This window comes from Podarcis muralis, chromosome Z (genome assembly GCF_964188315.1).
Source record: "Podarcis muralis chromosome Z, rPodMur119.hap1.1, whole genome shotgun sequence".
Classification (NCBI taxonomy): Eukaryota; Metazoa; Chordata; class Lepidosauria; order Squamata; family Lacertidae; genus Podarcis; species Podarcis muralis.
The window spans coordinates 45,388,251-45,404,248 of record NC_135673.1 but is presented as its reverse complement, the minus strand read 5'-3'; positions in this window follow the sequence as shown (position 1 = coordinate 45,404,248).

The window sequence follows — 15,998 nt, the reverse complement described above, 5'->3', positions numbered from 1 at the left end:
CCTGCAAATGCTAAGTAGGTGTCATGGCCTGTGAGGAATTAACTCTTTATTGCCAATAGTACACTTACAAATTAGGAAGTAAAGCACGTCCCTCAGTCCTACGTCTCTTAGCTACCCCTAGGTGTGCACATGATGAGGCAGCTGCCACAACAGAGAGACCTCACACATACCCCATTCAGCTTATGTATCTCCTGCACTCAAGCTGCTGCACTATGCCTGAGTATAACCTGCTTTTGCTCCTCCCTCTTCAATCGTCTTCTGGTCCTTGGAGACAGTGGAACAGGAGAGGTGGGAGTAAGAGGAGGAGGTGTAGCAGCCCTTGACTCTACACCAGTCCGACCCATCTCTCCTACCTCCTGTACCTGCATTTTTTCCCCTCTGCCTCTCATCTTCCTGCTGTTACAGGCTCCTCCAGTCTCTGACCCTCTTCTCCAGGTGCCCACTCCATCAGTATCCAACCTCCTCAGTGTCCAACCAGTCCCTGGCAGTAGGATCCAAGCACAACAGCACTCTCCCCTTCCTGTGGCCTCCAGCAATTGATATTCAGAAGCATATACTGCCCCTTGACAGTGGAAGCAGAACATAGCCATCAGAATTAGTCACCACTGAGCAGAAGCAAAGCTTTCTTTCTGTGAGCAAATGCGGCAGTAAAAAGAAAAGGAAGGAAGGAAGGAAGGAAGGAAGGAAGGAAGGAAGGAAGGAAGGGGATTTAAGGGCCAGATTTGGGCCCCAGGTGAGGTTCCCAACCCCTGACAAACATCGTGGATGAGGGATACCAGGGTATGCACAAGTCTTCAACTGTTGACCAGGGGGACAGCAATCAACTTGTGTGCCACCTCAGCTAATGGAAGGCATTGCGAGAAGACAAGCCACATCAGCCGAGGTAGCCTCTTTGGAGCTGAAAATCTCCCCTGACCCTCCCAATCTGGTTTGGCTCTGGCAGCCAATAAAAGTCCCTGTTGGCCTTATATGCAAACTCTCCTAGGCGTGGTCCCAGTCTGATCAACTTGTCTCTGAGAGAAGAGCCTCTGCCTTGCCTCTCCTTACAAGAGCCCTGCAAGGGAGGCAGAGAGAGCTGAGAAAGAGTCACTGGTCCAGGATCACCCAAGTGAATTTTGTGGGTCTTCTCTGGCCCAACACAGCACCATGCCAGCTCTAATATGACTTTGGCCTCAGCTGGCTAGCCTCAAAAAGCAGCGCCAGCATCTTTTGCAATGTGGAGTTTGCAGGTGGGCAAGGAGGAAACATCATTCATGCATATATATGTATATGTGGGATTAGCATCTTCAAGCATTTCCTGATCAAATCTTCCCCCCAAAAAGAACTTGGAGACGGGATTGATTTTTCTCCTCCTTGGCACCAATGCATCCCTCATGCATGAAGGAAAGATTCCAACAGCAGATGCTGGCAATATTATTAAACATGGCTGAGTTTAAGATACCAACAGCGTGCTATTTATAGCACAGGCAGCACCTCCCCCCCTTTCTCAGTTTAGAGATAGCTTATCAGAATGAAATAAATAAAGGCAACAGTTAGGGCTGAGAACGAGCTCTCGTCTCTGTTTCCATGACATCCGATCTGTTACCTTCAGCATCCCAAACAGAATTTGTGATCAGCCCCTGGGATGGCTGACCGTGGTCCTTGTTGGGTTGATTCGGAAATATCCTGTGGCCATTATGGTGAAATGGCTTCCATGAAGCCCTGGAATGAAAAGACTTCTTTTTGTTCAAGGATACAGAGGGGAATTTTATACATCTTTACTGATTGATTCTTTTTAAAGAAAGCATAACCTATTTTTAGAAGCGCCTGCTTTGAAGGTGCATTATGGTGTTGCAGGAAAGGCATGTCATTGCTAACCGCATGAAACAGGCCTGTCACTGGGAAATGTGAAACTGTAATTTAGGCCAGCAGCAATGGGTATATTACCCTGGAAGGAAGCAACAGGGAGAGGATAGATTAATTTGGTTCCTCTGAGTGAAGCCAGAATTCAGGTAATCTAATTAATTTAGGGCACAACTCCAACACAACATTTTCTCCTTCTTGTATCTCAATAAAATTAAGAGGAAGCCTGTGCAACATCCTACTGGAATTGCTTCTATAGCACTGAAAAGACAATATGGCATTTCTGTCTCTTGGTCATATACCACTTCACTGCCTGACTCAATTATACAAATATAATCCAACCAATTGCTTGGAAGAAGGACCACCTAACTGTTCCAGTGATGGAAAGGGGAGGAGCGTTAGAGAATTGTTTGTCAAACAGTTTTCTGAAGTGCCTTCCACTCTCCATTAAAAAGCTTGCCTAGGCTGCCTGCCACCTTTGCTGCTTGCTTGCCTGCCTGTCTGCTGGTCTGTCATCATGCTGGAGTTGTCATGGCCACCTATTGGCAGCCATGGGAACCACAGCATGATGACAGCTTTCCAATTTCATTATACGGTAAGAAAAAACTTCACATGAAATTTCATCAGCATTTTAGTGTGAATTTGCACATACACATATTTATATGCATTCTTTTTTCAGGTGTACTCATTTTTCCAAGCAGTTTCCCCTAATATAATCACCTTTGTATATTTTTTCACTAATATATGGATTTTTATGCACACTTTACCCCGGTGTATGCATTTTTGTATCCATCATTTGACTGGAGAACTGCATTGCAGAATTCAGAGACATGTGAATTTTGAAGATGTGTTTTGGTTCTCATATTGTTTTGGAAAATGCAGATTAAGTAGGCTCACCATTAAATGCAAACTGATCTGAATATATCCCCCCATCTTTAGTCATAACATAAAATGGTTGCTCAAAATGTGCAGCAGAACAGAAAATTGTTGCCACATCTAAAAGAGCAGCAAAAGAGACAGTGCCAAAAATATATATTTTGGAAGGCACCTACCTCACTCACCCTCACCCACAAAGAGCTTCTCCTCAGTTCAAATGGACAGGTGTGGTGAGTATCCACTCCAGGCATTCTGTAAATTGTGGAAATGGTTAAGTGGGTGTAATCAGTATAGAAAAAGCTGAGCTGCTGCAAATGCTATCTAAGCAGGAAGAGCAATCATGCATTGTGGATTTTTGAAGCAATATGTTTGGAGACCTTTTTTCAGATCCATCTAAACATTTAAAGCAGCATTGTGCCACTTTAAACAGTTATGGCTTCCCTCAAGGAAGCTCGGAAACTGTAGTTTGTTAGTTGGAAACTGCAATTTGTTAACTGTTGAGAGTTGGTAGTAGATTCCCTGTTCCCCTCACAAAGCTACAGATACTTAGTGCAACTCTGGGGCTGCCCAGCTGAGCTCCAATGTAAACACTAGGTTCCCAGTATGGATCCAGGGAACTGGTTTTATTTTTAAAGGTAGGTAACACAAGGCTGCCTACCCCGCTTTACCATGATGCATGAACTGAGCTAGTTTATTAGTTGATATAGGACTGTGAAGCTAGTACAGAAAAGGGAAAAGAAAATTTTGGAAAGAGAATGGCAAGGTTTTCTGCAGCACCACTGAATGTATGATGGGACCGTTTCTGGAGCTTAGGTATTTAGCTATTGTGGCTAAATTTGAAGTGTTCATTCTCCAGTGAGGTTTAATCTAAGGCTGTGATACATGTGTAAGAACGACATACCCTTTCATCTCAGTCTTCAGGGGCAAGCCAAATCCCATTAGATTTTTCATCTTTGAGCTAGTAGTTCCAGTACCTCTCTCTGGCAGCTAGTCACTACACAGCCATTGCTGTCATGATTTGCTTAATATGGGAGGCCGGGGGAAGATGCCTGGGTTCTCTTCAGCAAATGTGGAGAAACAGCAGCAGGTGTGTACCTTTCCACAGCCTGGTTTAAACCTTTTCACTACTAGCTCACCCCTACTATTACCTTTTGCAGAAAGAGGCATTCATTAACATTCTGCTCAAATATCCCATTACTCAGAACTGACCCACACAAACAACTAAGGCTGCACATTATTTTCTTAAATAGATTTCTTAGATGCATTTGTCAGGACAGAAGGCAGCTCACAAAACAACAGAAATTTGAAAACAGAAACAACAACAGCTTACCTGTATAATACTAAAACCCATACCACCCAATTAATTAGAGGATGAGCCTTTGGCAGGTGCTACCTTGTGGAGCTCTTCTACTGACAGGGAGTTCCACAGGGCAGAACATGCCACCCTAACAGTTCAGCTCCAAGTGAAGGTCAGCTGAAACTCAGGGACATGGGACACTACCAGAAGTGCCCCGTCAGCAGATTGTTGTGATGCAGCAGATGGAGTACAAGGGATAAGGTGGCCTTTAAGGGCCCAAATTGTTTAGGGCTTTGCAAATAAACACCAGAACCTTGAACGTGGCTTAGTAGCAAATCAGTAGATGTTTTCTGGGCAGATGAACATCCCCCTCCAACACTTGATTGCAATGCTCCCTGCGCACCAAGAGCACATGCAAACAAGTTGTGATTTGTGCTCTGAAGCACCCTTGATAATTAGGGGGAAAGGCTTCAGTGCATTGGGAAATAAAACTAAAGCCACTAGAGAATGACTCTTGAAAGCTGCTGTGTGTGTGTGTGTGTGTGTGTGTGTGTGTGTGTGTGTGAATGTGAATGAATCATTTTGCCAACACCAACCTATATACCCTGCTGAGAGTTAAAGCCTTTTGCTTTATGGCTTATGACTGCTCAGCTTTTTCCTTTGGAATGGAGTCGGTGCTTAGAAGTAAACTGCAAGCCTCACACTTGGCTGCTATTTCCACAGAGAGCACTTGGACAATTCCCTTTCCTTGTTCCCTCAACGAAAAATTACAGAGTAGTTTTTATTCAACACTGGAGTCTCTGTGGTATGGAAGCTAAGCAAACAAGATGAGGACATTATCAGACACCAGTATGCTGGAGATGACATGTCACAAGAGCCCTGCTTGATCCGATGAATGGCCCATCCATTCCAGCATTCTGTTAATCAGATGTTCCTAGGAATCCTGCAATCAGAACATGAAAGCAAGTATTCTCTCCCGCTGCTTGGCTCCCCAACCGCAGATATCAAAATAAAGTAGCATTTGGGGGAATATTCAAGAAATGCATTTGAGCATTCAGAGCAGGAATGATGAATTTATGGCCTTCCAGATGCTGTTGGAGTTGCAATTCCTATCATCCCTGACCACTTACTGTACTAGTGGAGGCTGTTGGAAGTCCAACAACATCTGTATGAACCACGGGTTCCCTACCCAATTTAGAGTATGCTCAAGATCAAGCTCTTTGACAAGCTTTGCCAACCTGGTGCTCCTCCACTAGCCCCAACCCGCATGGCTGTGTTTTCTGTGGCTGATGCACAAGTAGTAGCCCAAAAGATCTGGAGAACACAAGGTTGGCAAAGGCTTATCTAGGAGAAAATTCTTTGTTAGCAAGTCCGGAGAAGAAAAGCCATCTTGACACTTTACTGTGCAAAAAACTGAACAAAACAGTGTATAATGTGAGGAGGAATAAATGGAGAGCTTTTGTCTTTCTTACATCAGGCCTTGCACTTAGAAGGCTAGCTTCTTCGTGAGCTAATGGCCCCCTATGTATAGGTAACAAAGAAAGTGGCTCTGTACCAGAGGGCAAATGGGTGAGGCCTCTCAGGGTTGAGGTGGGGGTGGGTGAGTGACTGAGTGATCTAGGCTAGGAGCAAGCAGCAGGCATGTTATGTACTGAGTTGAATAGGATCCAAAAGGCAGCAGTCTGATTGGTCATAGAACAATAGGATTCAGAATGCAGCAGTCTGATTGGTCCTAGAACAATAGGATTCAGAATGCAGCAGTCTGATTGGTCCTAGAACAATGCAGCAGTATGATTGGTCCACAGGAGCCACCCAATCCAGCTCCAGATGGAAGTGAATCCACAACCTGATTGGCCTACAGGAGAATCCCAGAATTAGCCAATCACGTGCAGCCCTTTGTGTAAATAATATATATAAAGCAGATATTTTGGGGAAACTTTCATTCCTCCTCTCCACTATGAGCTGAATAAAGAGCATGAAAACCACTCTCGACTCCGAGTATATTTCAAGGCAGATGCCTGAGAGGGAGAGCCATGCTTGATTTCAGCTTGAAACCAAGGGTGTGACTATGAGAGAAGCAAGACCTTCTTGGGGTGTTAATGCTGCGAGCCCCTCCATTGTTCACTCAGGTTTTATATGTGTGTAAATAAACCATATATCATCAAGGCACCACAGTCTCTGCTGCGCTGCCCTAATTCCAAGGAAAACGAACCCTGGGTAAGTGCCAGGAACCCCTGCAATCTCACACCTCTTGGAGATTGGGGTGACATGCAACAATATTCTTACGAGACATAGGAGATGAAGGAGAGAATGGTGGCTGCAGTAGACACAGGCAGCAAAGGGCTCGGCCGTGCAGAGGCAGCAAGCACTGTATCAGCACCTCCTCTTTCTCCTCACCTGATGATTTTATTTACTCAGATTTTAGTTTACACTCTCCTGTTTCATTGTTTGAGTTTGCAGCTGCTTTTACCATGTCAATTCTTCATCCGGCTCCCTTTCAACAGCAGGCTTATCCTGTGTCAATCCTTCCTCCAGCTTGATCCATTTTAGCTATCAATTACCTTATAATGCCATTTTAATGGTAGCACTTTGCTGTCGAGCGCCGATGTGCTGATGCGATCTGCCATTCTTCACAGGCTCAATTTGGCTATTTCAGATTTTTGTCTTGGGAGCTTGTTCTTTTTAATCATGCTCTCAAAAAAACGTGCCTAAGGTAGGTGATCATGGAGACACAACGTTTTGCTGTAGTGGTTAGCAAAACATTAGGAAAACAGAGCCATCAAAAATAAAATAATATAAAGCTGATGAGCTATGCATTTTTCAGCCAGAGTGCCACATTTCCTCCTGGGCTACATGCTGAGGTAGCTGGGATCTTAGTATCATAGAACTGTAGAGTTGGAAGGGACCCTGAGGATCATCTAGTCCAGCCGCCTGCAATGCAGGAGTACACAGCTGCCCCATAGAGGGTTCAAACCTGCAACCTTGGCACTATCAGCACCGTGTTCTAACTTACTGAGCTATCCAGGATTAGAGGCAAAAGTGGGCATAGCAACTGTACCCCAGTACACTTGCCTATTTTCTTTACACACTCCTATTCTCCTTTCTGGCAAAGAAGTTCAGAGAACATATTTCTAACCAGGTAAACCCCAGGGGTGCAAAACAACAAGGAGTGTGGCCAATGAGGGGTGTGGCCTAATGAGATTTCTGAGGGCCAGGCAAAGGCGTTTGGAGAGCCTGAGGTAGATACAACCAGCCTTAGCGGATATGGAAAAGGTTCCCTGCAAGTACAGTGTTTGCAAATGACCGTGCTATTCATTTTCTTGATTTAGCCATCATGAAATGGCAATAGCTTGCAGCACACCAGGAAGAGGTGCGCAGACTGTCCAAAATCACTGCCTGCCTGCTTTGTCCTGGCTTCGTGAGCCTGATTTCCTGTCCCCCAGCTCCTCAATAGCAAGCCGTAACTCTCTTTTGCTCTGACAGAACACTGAGTAGCTAAGGAGCTCCCAGCTGGTGCCGATTCAAGGCCCCTTCCATCAAGTGTGTGTGTAAGCAGAGCGCAAGGAGTCTCCCCATGGGCACAGAGTACATCCACTCACTGACAGGCTCATCCAAGAGTGACCTTGCATGCAAGGGCCAAAAAGCAAGCCACACATCTAAAGAGCAAAACAACAAATCACAATGTGGTGTTTTTCCTCCAGTGTTTGTTCCCAGTGTACAGCTTATTCTCCATTTCAAAATGTGATTGCATTTCTAGACTGGAGGAGTGCCTAAATAGCAGGTTCAATCTGGACTATCTCCAGGTCTGAGAGGTTTAAAGAAAAAAAGAAGTTGACCCGACAAGCCATAAGTCTGCTTACCCTTATGCCATTGTGCCAGCTCCCTAATTAAGCACCCTAGTGCACTCTGTTCAGGACCAAGTTAACCATGATATTAATCACATAGTTTGCTCATAAATGCACAATCAGTGGAGGACAAAGAGCTGACGCACCTCATCTGCCACACAGGGATCTGAATCTCGACTGAGCCACCTGTGAAAGAAAAAAAGACTGAACATCAGGGCAAACCACATAACATAACACATCCTTTGTCCCTGACTTTCCCAGGTTGTCTCATTGTTTGTGCTGGCCTTGCTGATCCCTAATGCCCCACACGCCTAAGCCTCTGGGCTGCTCTTGTTCTCTTTCTGAGAATGCCATTACTCTTTCTTTTTCATTTAGAGCCAAGTACCCCCTTCCCCACCCCTGTAGTGTTCATACGCACAGTGCTCTCAGACGAAACCATTAAGCACTTACGCTGACGCCGAACGGCATCTGTGTATAATCAAATTGAACTGAGTCATTAGATCACATAATCAAATAATATTTGCATAATTTGCATCATTTAGCCAGATCATGGTGGATTTACGCAATTTGACTTTCCGCATCACAGCACTTGGAAGGATGATTGTTTGACTTGTAGTGAGGCCTCACTGGGACCAGGACAGCTATTGCCTCTGAAGCCAGCTCTCCTGGTGCTGGAGGAATCAGAGGGCTTGTTCTGCCTCAGGCACTGTGTGCCAAGTGCTGGGAGGATGGAGTTATCACTTTAAATGCATGGCGAGGCTACAGGTGGCCAGAGACTGTGGAGATTGGCAGTGTTAGGCTTGCCACACGTCAGGAAAATTCCTGACATGTCCTAGTTTCCGGGTGTAAAAATGGTGTGTGGGGGGGGAATTTTGCTGAATCAGCAAAATGTCAGAGAAAACGCAGATGTATCCTAATGTGATGGGGAAAGTATTCAGCTCCAAAAGCTTAACTTTGTGGGTTTCAGGAATTTTACGTTTGAAATATGGTAACCCTAATGGTAAAGGTAAAGGGACCCCTGACCATTAGGTCCAGTCGTGACCAACTCTGGGGTTGCGGTGCTCATCTCACTTTATTGGCCGAGGGAGCCGGCGTACAGCTTCTGGGTCATGTGGCCAGCATGACTAAGCTGCTTTTGGCAAACCAGAGCAGTGCACAGAAACGCTGTTTACCTTCCCGCTGGACTGGTACCTATTTATCTACTTGCACTTTGATGTGCTTTCAAACTGCTAGGTTGGCAGGAGCAGGGACCGAGCAACGGGAGCTCACCCTGTCGCGGGGATTCGAACCGCCGACCTTCCGATCAGCAAGTCCTAGGCTCTGTGGTTTAACCCACAGCGCCACCCGCGTCCCTATGGCAACCCTAGGCAGTGTCAAAAGGCAGGGGTCCAGAAGTGCAGTTCTTGCACTTGTGGTGCGTTCAGAAGTGCAAGTTCCCTTCATAATAGTCCACCCACAAACTCCTCATAGTCACACACCCTTTCAAGTTAATGCAACCTGCTAAAATTATACAATAATCTTATAATTATACAACAATTATAATTAAAGATGCATTTCAACAATCAATGCAGATCTCCATATGTTGCCTTTCAGCTAGATCTAATGTTTTCCATGCATGTACATGATTTGGAGGCAGGGACACAGGTGGCGCTGTGGTCTAACCACTGAGCCTCTTGGGCTTGCTGATCGGAAGGTCAGTGGTTTGAACCGGCATGACGGGGTGAGCTCCCATTGCTCTTTCCCAGCTTCTGCCAACCTAGCAGTTCAAAAGCACACCAGTGCAAGTAGATAAATAGGTACTGCTGTGGCAGGAAAGTAAACGGTGTTTCTGTGCACTCTGGCACTCATCACAGTGTCCTGTTGCACCAGAAGTGGTTTAGTCATGCTGGCCACATGCCCTGGGAAGCTGTCTTTGGACAAACACCGGCTTCCTCCGCCTGAAGCAAGATGACTGCCGCACTTTTACCTAAAGTATTCCAGTATCTTCTTTCAGCAACTAAAGCCACATTGTCCTTGAAATTTCACTGCAGACCTTTGGACCCCTTTCAGTTGGGTTCCAGGCCCCATCACAGATGGGACTGAAGCCACCCTGGTCAGGCTGATTGATGAGCTCTGGTGGGTTAAGGGTAGAGTTGAAAGCTGTTTCCTGGTTCTGCTGGATCTCTCAGTGGCTTTTCAAGCCCTCAACCACAATAACCTCCTGGACCACCTAGGAGGGCTGGGAGTTGGGGGCACTGTTATGTAGAGGCTCTGCTCCTTCTTCCTGAGCCATGTCCAGAAAGTGGGGGGGGGGGGGTGTGAGTGCTCAGACAGCCCATGGGTGTTCACTTGTGGGGTGCCTCACGGCTCTGCCCTCTCCCCCCCCCCCCCATGCTTTTCAACATCTATATGAAACTGCTGGGAGAGATCACCAGGGAGTTTGGGCTGAGTATTCACCAAAGTGACAGAAAATATGAATGCAATTTAAGCTGGCAGTGAATCTTATAGTACATAAACACCTAGATCTAGCTATTCTTAAAAGCCTACAGAAAGTGAGCATGACAGTTTTGCCACAGAACCCACACTAATAGCAAGGCAATAAATAGAAGGTGAAGAGTATACCTTCACTTAAGGCAGATTGTGTGTTAATATCATGAGGAACTTCCTTGTTGGAGCTTGGAGAGCTAACCAATCATTGAAAATCTAGGGTTTGTACTAATTTTAGCCGATGTATTCTAATGGAGAAGGGAGGGAGACTTTTAGATGAGCAATTCCTATAATTTCAATATTTCTATTGTTCTGTTGCTTCTTTCTAGAGTTTCCTGCCTATTTCCCATTTTGTTTATTCTGCTTAATTAAAAGTGGAAATAATATAATCCTAGTGAGCAATGACTCCACTGGTTATCCTTGTTTGTTTCCTGTCTTAAAGCTAATTCACTGTTTGTCCATGTGGACACCATCATTTCACAGCAGGTGTTGATTAGATTTTGCTGGTAACTAGATTGCATGTGCTGCTATTTACGCAAAGTATTAGGAGTCTAGGATGTCTCTTGAGCCCTTCCAGGACATGTTTGAGATAAGGCTGGCATCAGGGTCAATAAAGTTCATGATGGAGATCTTTACACGTATTATTCCTTGCCAACTTTTACTCATTGTATGATATACAGTAATAAACCACACACACACACAAATCAGATTGGCACACACCTAGGTTCTGGCTAAGGTTCTGTAGGTTCTGGCTAAGAGGAAGGTGATGCAGACATTTTGCATGGAACTGCAAATTCTACTTTGGATCAAATCCTAAGCCAGTCTTCCTGATGCCCATGAGGACCGACTTTTCTTCTTTGCTCCTTGGTTCTCTCCCAAGTACATATAATCATAGTAATGTAGAGTCGGGAGGGATCCCAAGTGTCATTTATTCCAACCCACTGTGATGCAGGGATCTCAACTAAAGCATCCACGACACGTGGCCATCCAACCTCTGCTTATAAACCTTCAAAGAAGGAAAGTCCAAAACCTTAGGCAGCTTAGGGTATCAGATAGGCAGCATCTAGTAGGACTATAGGAAGAGCCATGTCAGATGCAGAAAAGACCTTCCATGAACTGAAAACCTAACTTTAACAATTTCAGTGACTGTTCCAGGATAAGGTATTTTTCCATTGTGTCCTGGGAACTTGCAACAAGGCGAGCCAGAGGAATGAGGAGTCTGTAGCCTACATGAAAGATCTGGCTGCCCAGGCAATTATAGTGAGGGAGATGCTGCAAGAGAAATGAAGGCAAGGAATTAGGGGAAGAGTCCTATGGAAAGGAGAAGACTTGTAGGTTCTGGCTAAGAGGAAGGTGATGCAGACATTTTGCATGGAACTGCAAATTCTACTTTGGATCAAATCCTAAGCCAGTCTTCCTGATGCCCATGAGGAACCAACTTTTCTTCTTTGCTCCTTGGTTCTCTCCCAAGACATCACTGGAAAAAAGTTATTTCAAAGAACCTATCTTTTTTTCAGTGGGTGGGTGATAATGGTGGTAGCAATAAGGAATTTGCATTGGGGCAATTTTGCACAGAAAAGGCAGCGCCTGAAAACTTCCCTCTTCATCTTTCCCATTTCCTGAAATGTGCATTCAAAATTGAGGCAAATAGTATCTTTACACATGCAAGGAAATGGCTGGGAAAGATCCCTGTCTGAAATCCTGGAAAGTTGCTATTCCTATGTTTAATATGAATATGAGCTATTGGAAGTGGGGGCTTTTGAACCCAGCAATTTCCCCTCTTTACTAGCTGAAAAACCTTCCATTTTGGTCCAGAAAGATGGGTTTGTTTGTTTGAGCAAATGATTATATTTTATTTATTTTGTTTCTGTTTATTAAATTTTGGTGTGTGTTTTAATAACCCCCTCCCTATTGTTGTGAGCTGCTTTGAGAACATGTTGGAAAGAGGGCATATACATGTCCATGTTAGTCATTGAGGGGAAAGATTACCTTTCCTGCTCTGGCTCAACTGAACTGATTGTTACAAGCTGAAAGAAAAATATTGATTTGTTAAGGGATAGTGTAGAGTTGCTTTTAATTATAGTTTCTCTTCAAAGCATCAGCCTTTTTGAGATGTCCCAGACAAGTGCCTTTGGGAGCACAGAGTCTTGATTGCTTGGCCAAATAAATGAAAAAAGGGGGCATAAACTGCTTATCCCTGCCAAGGGCTCCCATTAGATTGCAAAAGGATTAGCCAGTGGGGCATGGTGTACCTTATTGCCTGCCTCAGATCTATGAGGTCCTCTTGAATCCCAGAAACAGCACCTGTAGCGTCGAACTGATTTATGACATAGAAGACGTAGGTCGTGTTTATGCCAGCTCCAATTTTCATACCCTCACCCTCCAGATCTTCCTATACGGTGTACATAAAAATGTAAGGGTGCCATGCTGCAGCTGTGTGCCTGCCATGAGGTTTGTGTGCAGCACTGCAGCAGGGTGACAGGTAGCTCAGGGTGACATGTTTAATGAGAGGAAGCTGCTTCAGAAAACCACTCTCTGAAGGGCCTCTCTTCTTTAAAACAGGAGGCTTTTCTGGCTGGTTGTGAGAGGAGGGGATTGATATGGTAGGGGATAGATGATGGGGTGGACAAGGTGCAAAGTGGGGGGGTATAATGTTGGGGGAGTTGGCCAGATGTGGGGGAAAGGGGGTTGGTTAAGGGCTTGGTGGGTAGCTGGGGGAGTGTGTGAAGCAAGCGGATGGCAACCTTCCATGTGTCTGTGCATTTGTATCCATCAAAACATACTTCACATGCAGAAAGTCCCAGGTTCATTTCCCAGTATCACCAGATAAGGCTGGGAGTGACGCATTTCTGAAACCCTGGAAAGATGCTGCCAGTCAGTGTAGGCAGAATTGTGCTCTACATTTCAGATTGAACCTGGGACCTTCTGCATGCAAAGCATGAGCTTTACCAGTGAGCTGCAGCCCTTCCGATAAACTCATGTGCCCCAAGCTTTTTAAGCAGTTTTGGCAAAGCTACGTTAGATGCCTGTTTGACCCCAATTGCTGAGGAGACGGCTGTGTGAGAGACGGACTGGGAGAAGAATGGGAGGCGAGGTGGTTCTATATTTTGCATCCTGCACAGAGCCAGTGCCATGCAAGATTCCTCTCCTCCCGCCGCTGCTGCCGCCGCCAACATGTAGCCTAAGCAATTAATTTTTCCCCCTTTTAAGATTCAAATACATAGAAGTAGGTCATCTCACTGTGATTAAAATTGGGGGGGGGGGGGGATCTCCAGCCATGCAATCTAAAATTGCCGGTTATGGATAAGGATTTTTTGTTGTGACATTTGCCACCAGGGGGCATTAAAACAGCTTTGCAAAGTTAACAGCAAAAGAAATAGAATGGAAATAGTACAGTGACAATTCTGGATTAAATAAATGGCTGTGGATTAGAAATAGCAAAAAAACAAAATTGCAGCACTGAATGAGCTGTTTTGATCACGTTAGATTACAGATACTTTAAAGCAGATCCTCATCACCCAGAAAGTAAGTGAAAGCTGCAGGGTGTTGCTTCTTGAACTCTAGTAGGCGTGTGGATGGATCTGCCCGTTTCAGCTCTCTCCGTTTCTCATTTTCCCATTCTTAAATTCAGTTCTGAACATTTCTACAGCACTGTGGCGTTTACTCATGAAGATTCTTCATTTTAGTATGAATTCCACCCAACAAACACTTTTTTTGTGTGCAGTTTTGAATCATGTGCACATTTCTGCAAGCAATTTGTTCTAGTAATAATGCATTACTGTAAGTTATTTTCCCATAATATTCATTGTTGAGCACACTTCTACGTAATATATGTTTTTGTAAACACTGATTGGTGGGAGAACTGCATTGCAAAATTCTGATAAGTGCAAGGCAGCTGGAACTCACCAGAACTCAGTTCTGGCAACACTCAGGTGGGCGTCATTCCATTATAAGAGAACAAGGGCGGTGCTCATAGTGAGTTCCGGCACCTCTCTTTCTAGAAAAAAATAGCACTGGTACGTGTAAATTTAGAAGGATGGCTGTGTTTTGGTTCTTCAGAAAGTGCAAATTTGATAGGTTCATCTTTAAATCCAAACTGGACTGAATTTCACCCTACCCCTATGCATTAGGCACTCACAATGGAACAACTACACTATGCTCACTTTTTAACATTGTGGACAAAAAATTATTCCCCCCCCCCCCTTTTATGGTTACTCTGCTCAGATTCCTTTTCCCACCCCTCACAAAATCCAAGTTCTTATTAAAGTCAATAGAATAGTGGTGCAGGTGGTGTGTTATCACACTGTGGATTATGACTGATGGTGATTAATCTCATTTATTTGTTTGTTTGTTTGTTTGTTTGTTTGTTTGTTTGTTTAGCTAGCTAGCTATTACAAACAGGCTCCCCTTTATTGTGAAAGCAGTCAGTCCCGGACCCAGATTTCCTAGATTGCTTTTGCCATATCTGTCTCTATGTTCCTCTCTATGTTGCGACTGGGAGGTCAAATAATGATTGAGAGTACAAAACCTTTTAACCACAAACTGTGGTCCCAATCAAAATTTCCCTCTCCAACATTTGGGGCTGGAGAAAAGGGATTTCCCTGATTGTTACAAGTTACCTGTCAACACTTCACCGATGAAAATAGGGATGTCCTAATTATTATTATTATTATTATTATTATTATTATTATTACCCCACACATCTGACTGGGTTGCCCCAGCTACTCTGGGTAGCTTCCTACAATAGAAACATCATAAAACATCAAACATTAAAAATTTCCCTATACAGGGCTACCTTCAGATTTTTAATAATAATACCAACAACAACATTTATACCCTGCCCAGCTGGCTAGGTTTCCCCAGCCACTCTTGGGGGCTTCCAGCAGAATATAAAAATTATAATAAAACATCAAATATTAAAAACCTTCCAATACCAGTTGTATAGGGCCTTATCTCCTTGGCTCGGGGATCACTTAACTCCACACCCTCCAACATTTCTCCAATGAAAATAGGGACGTCCTAAGGAAAAGCAGGACATTCTGGGGTGAAATCAGAAAATGGGACGGCTTCTGTAAATCTGGGACCATCCCTGGAAAATGGGGACACCTGGAGGGTCTTCAAGTCTGGAAGTGGAACCATTGTTCAACTTCCAGCTTAAAGCACAGCAACCAGTGATTGGAGTGGGGAATCTTTTTCAGCCATTTTTCAAAACAATTCTGGGCACTTTTAGATAAAGACAAGGACAGTGTCCCAGCTGCTGTTTAATCATTAAAAATGTCTCTGTAGGAGGAAGTGAAAGTTGGGACTTGTCAGTGAATGCCAACTTGTTCCTTAAACTGTTTGCACAGAGTCTAGGGTTTCGTTTGCCTGTTTTTCTTTCCAGATGAGACAGTTACCAGCAGATTAAAACAAAATCTGAGAATACATTTGCTTTCAGGAAAAGAAATAGGATAGAACATTATTAGCTCTCCAGCAGAATGCACCATTTGTGATGAATTAATAATTGTATTTACTCCTCTCATTGGGAATCTTTCAGGCATCCTGGGTTTATTCAACAAGGGAAGTTGCCTTTGAACAGAAGATTTTCAAAGCCGTGTGTGTGTGTGTGTGTGTGTGTGTGTGTTTCAATTTAATTTTTGTAGAGCCAGGCAAGGATTATGGGGTTTTTTCCC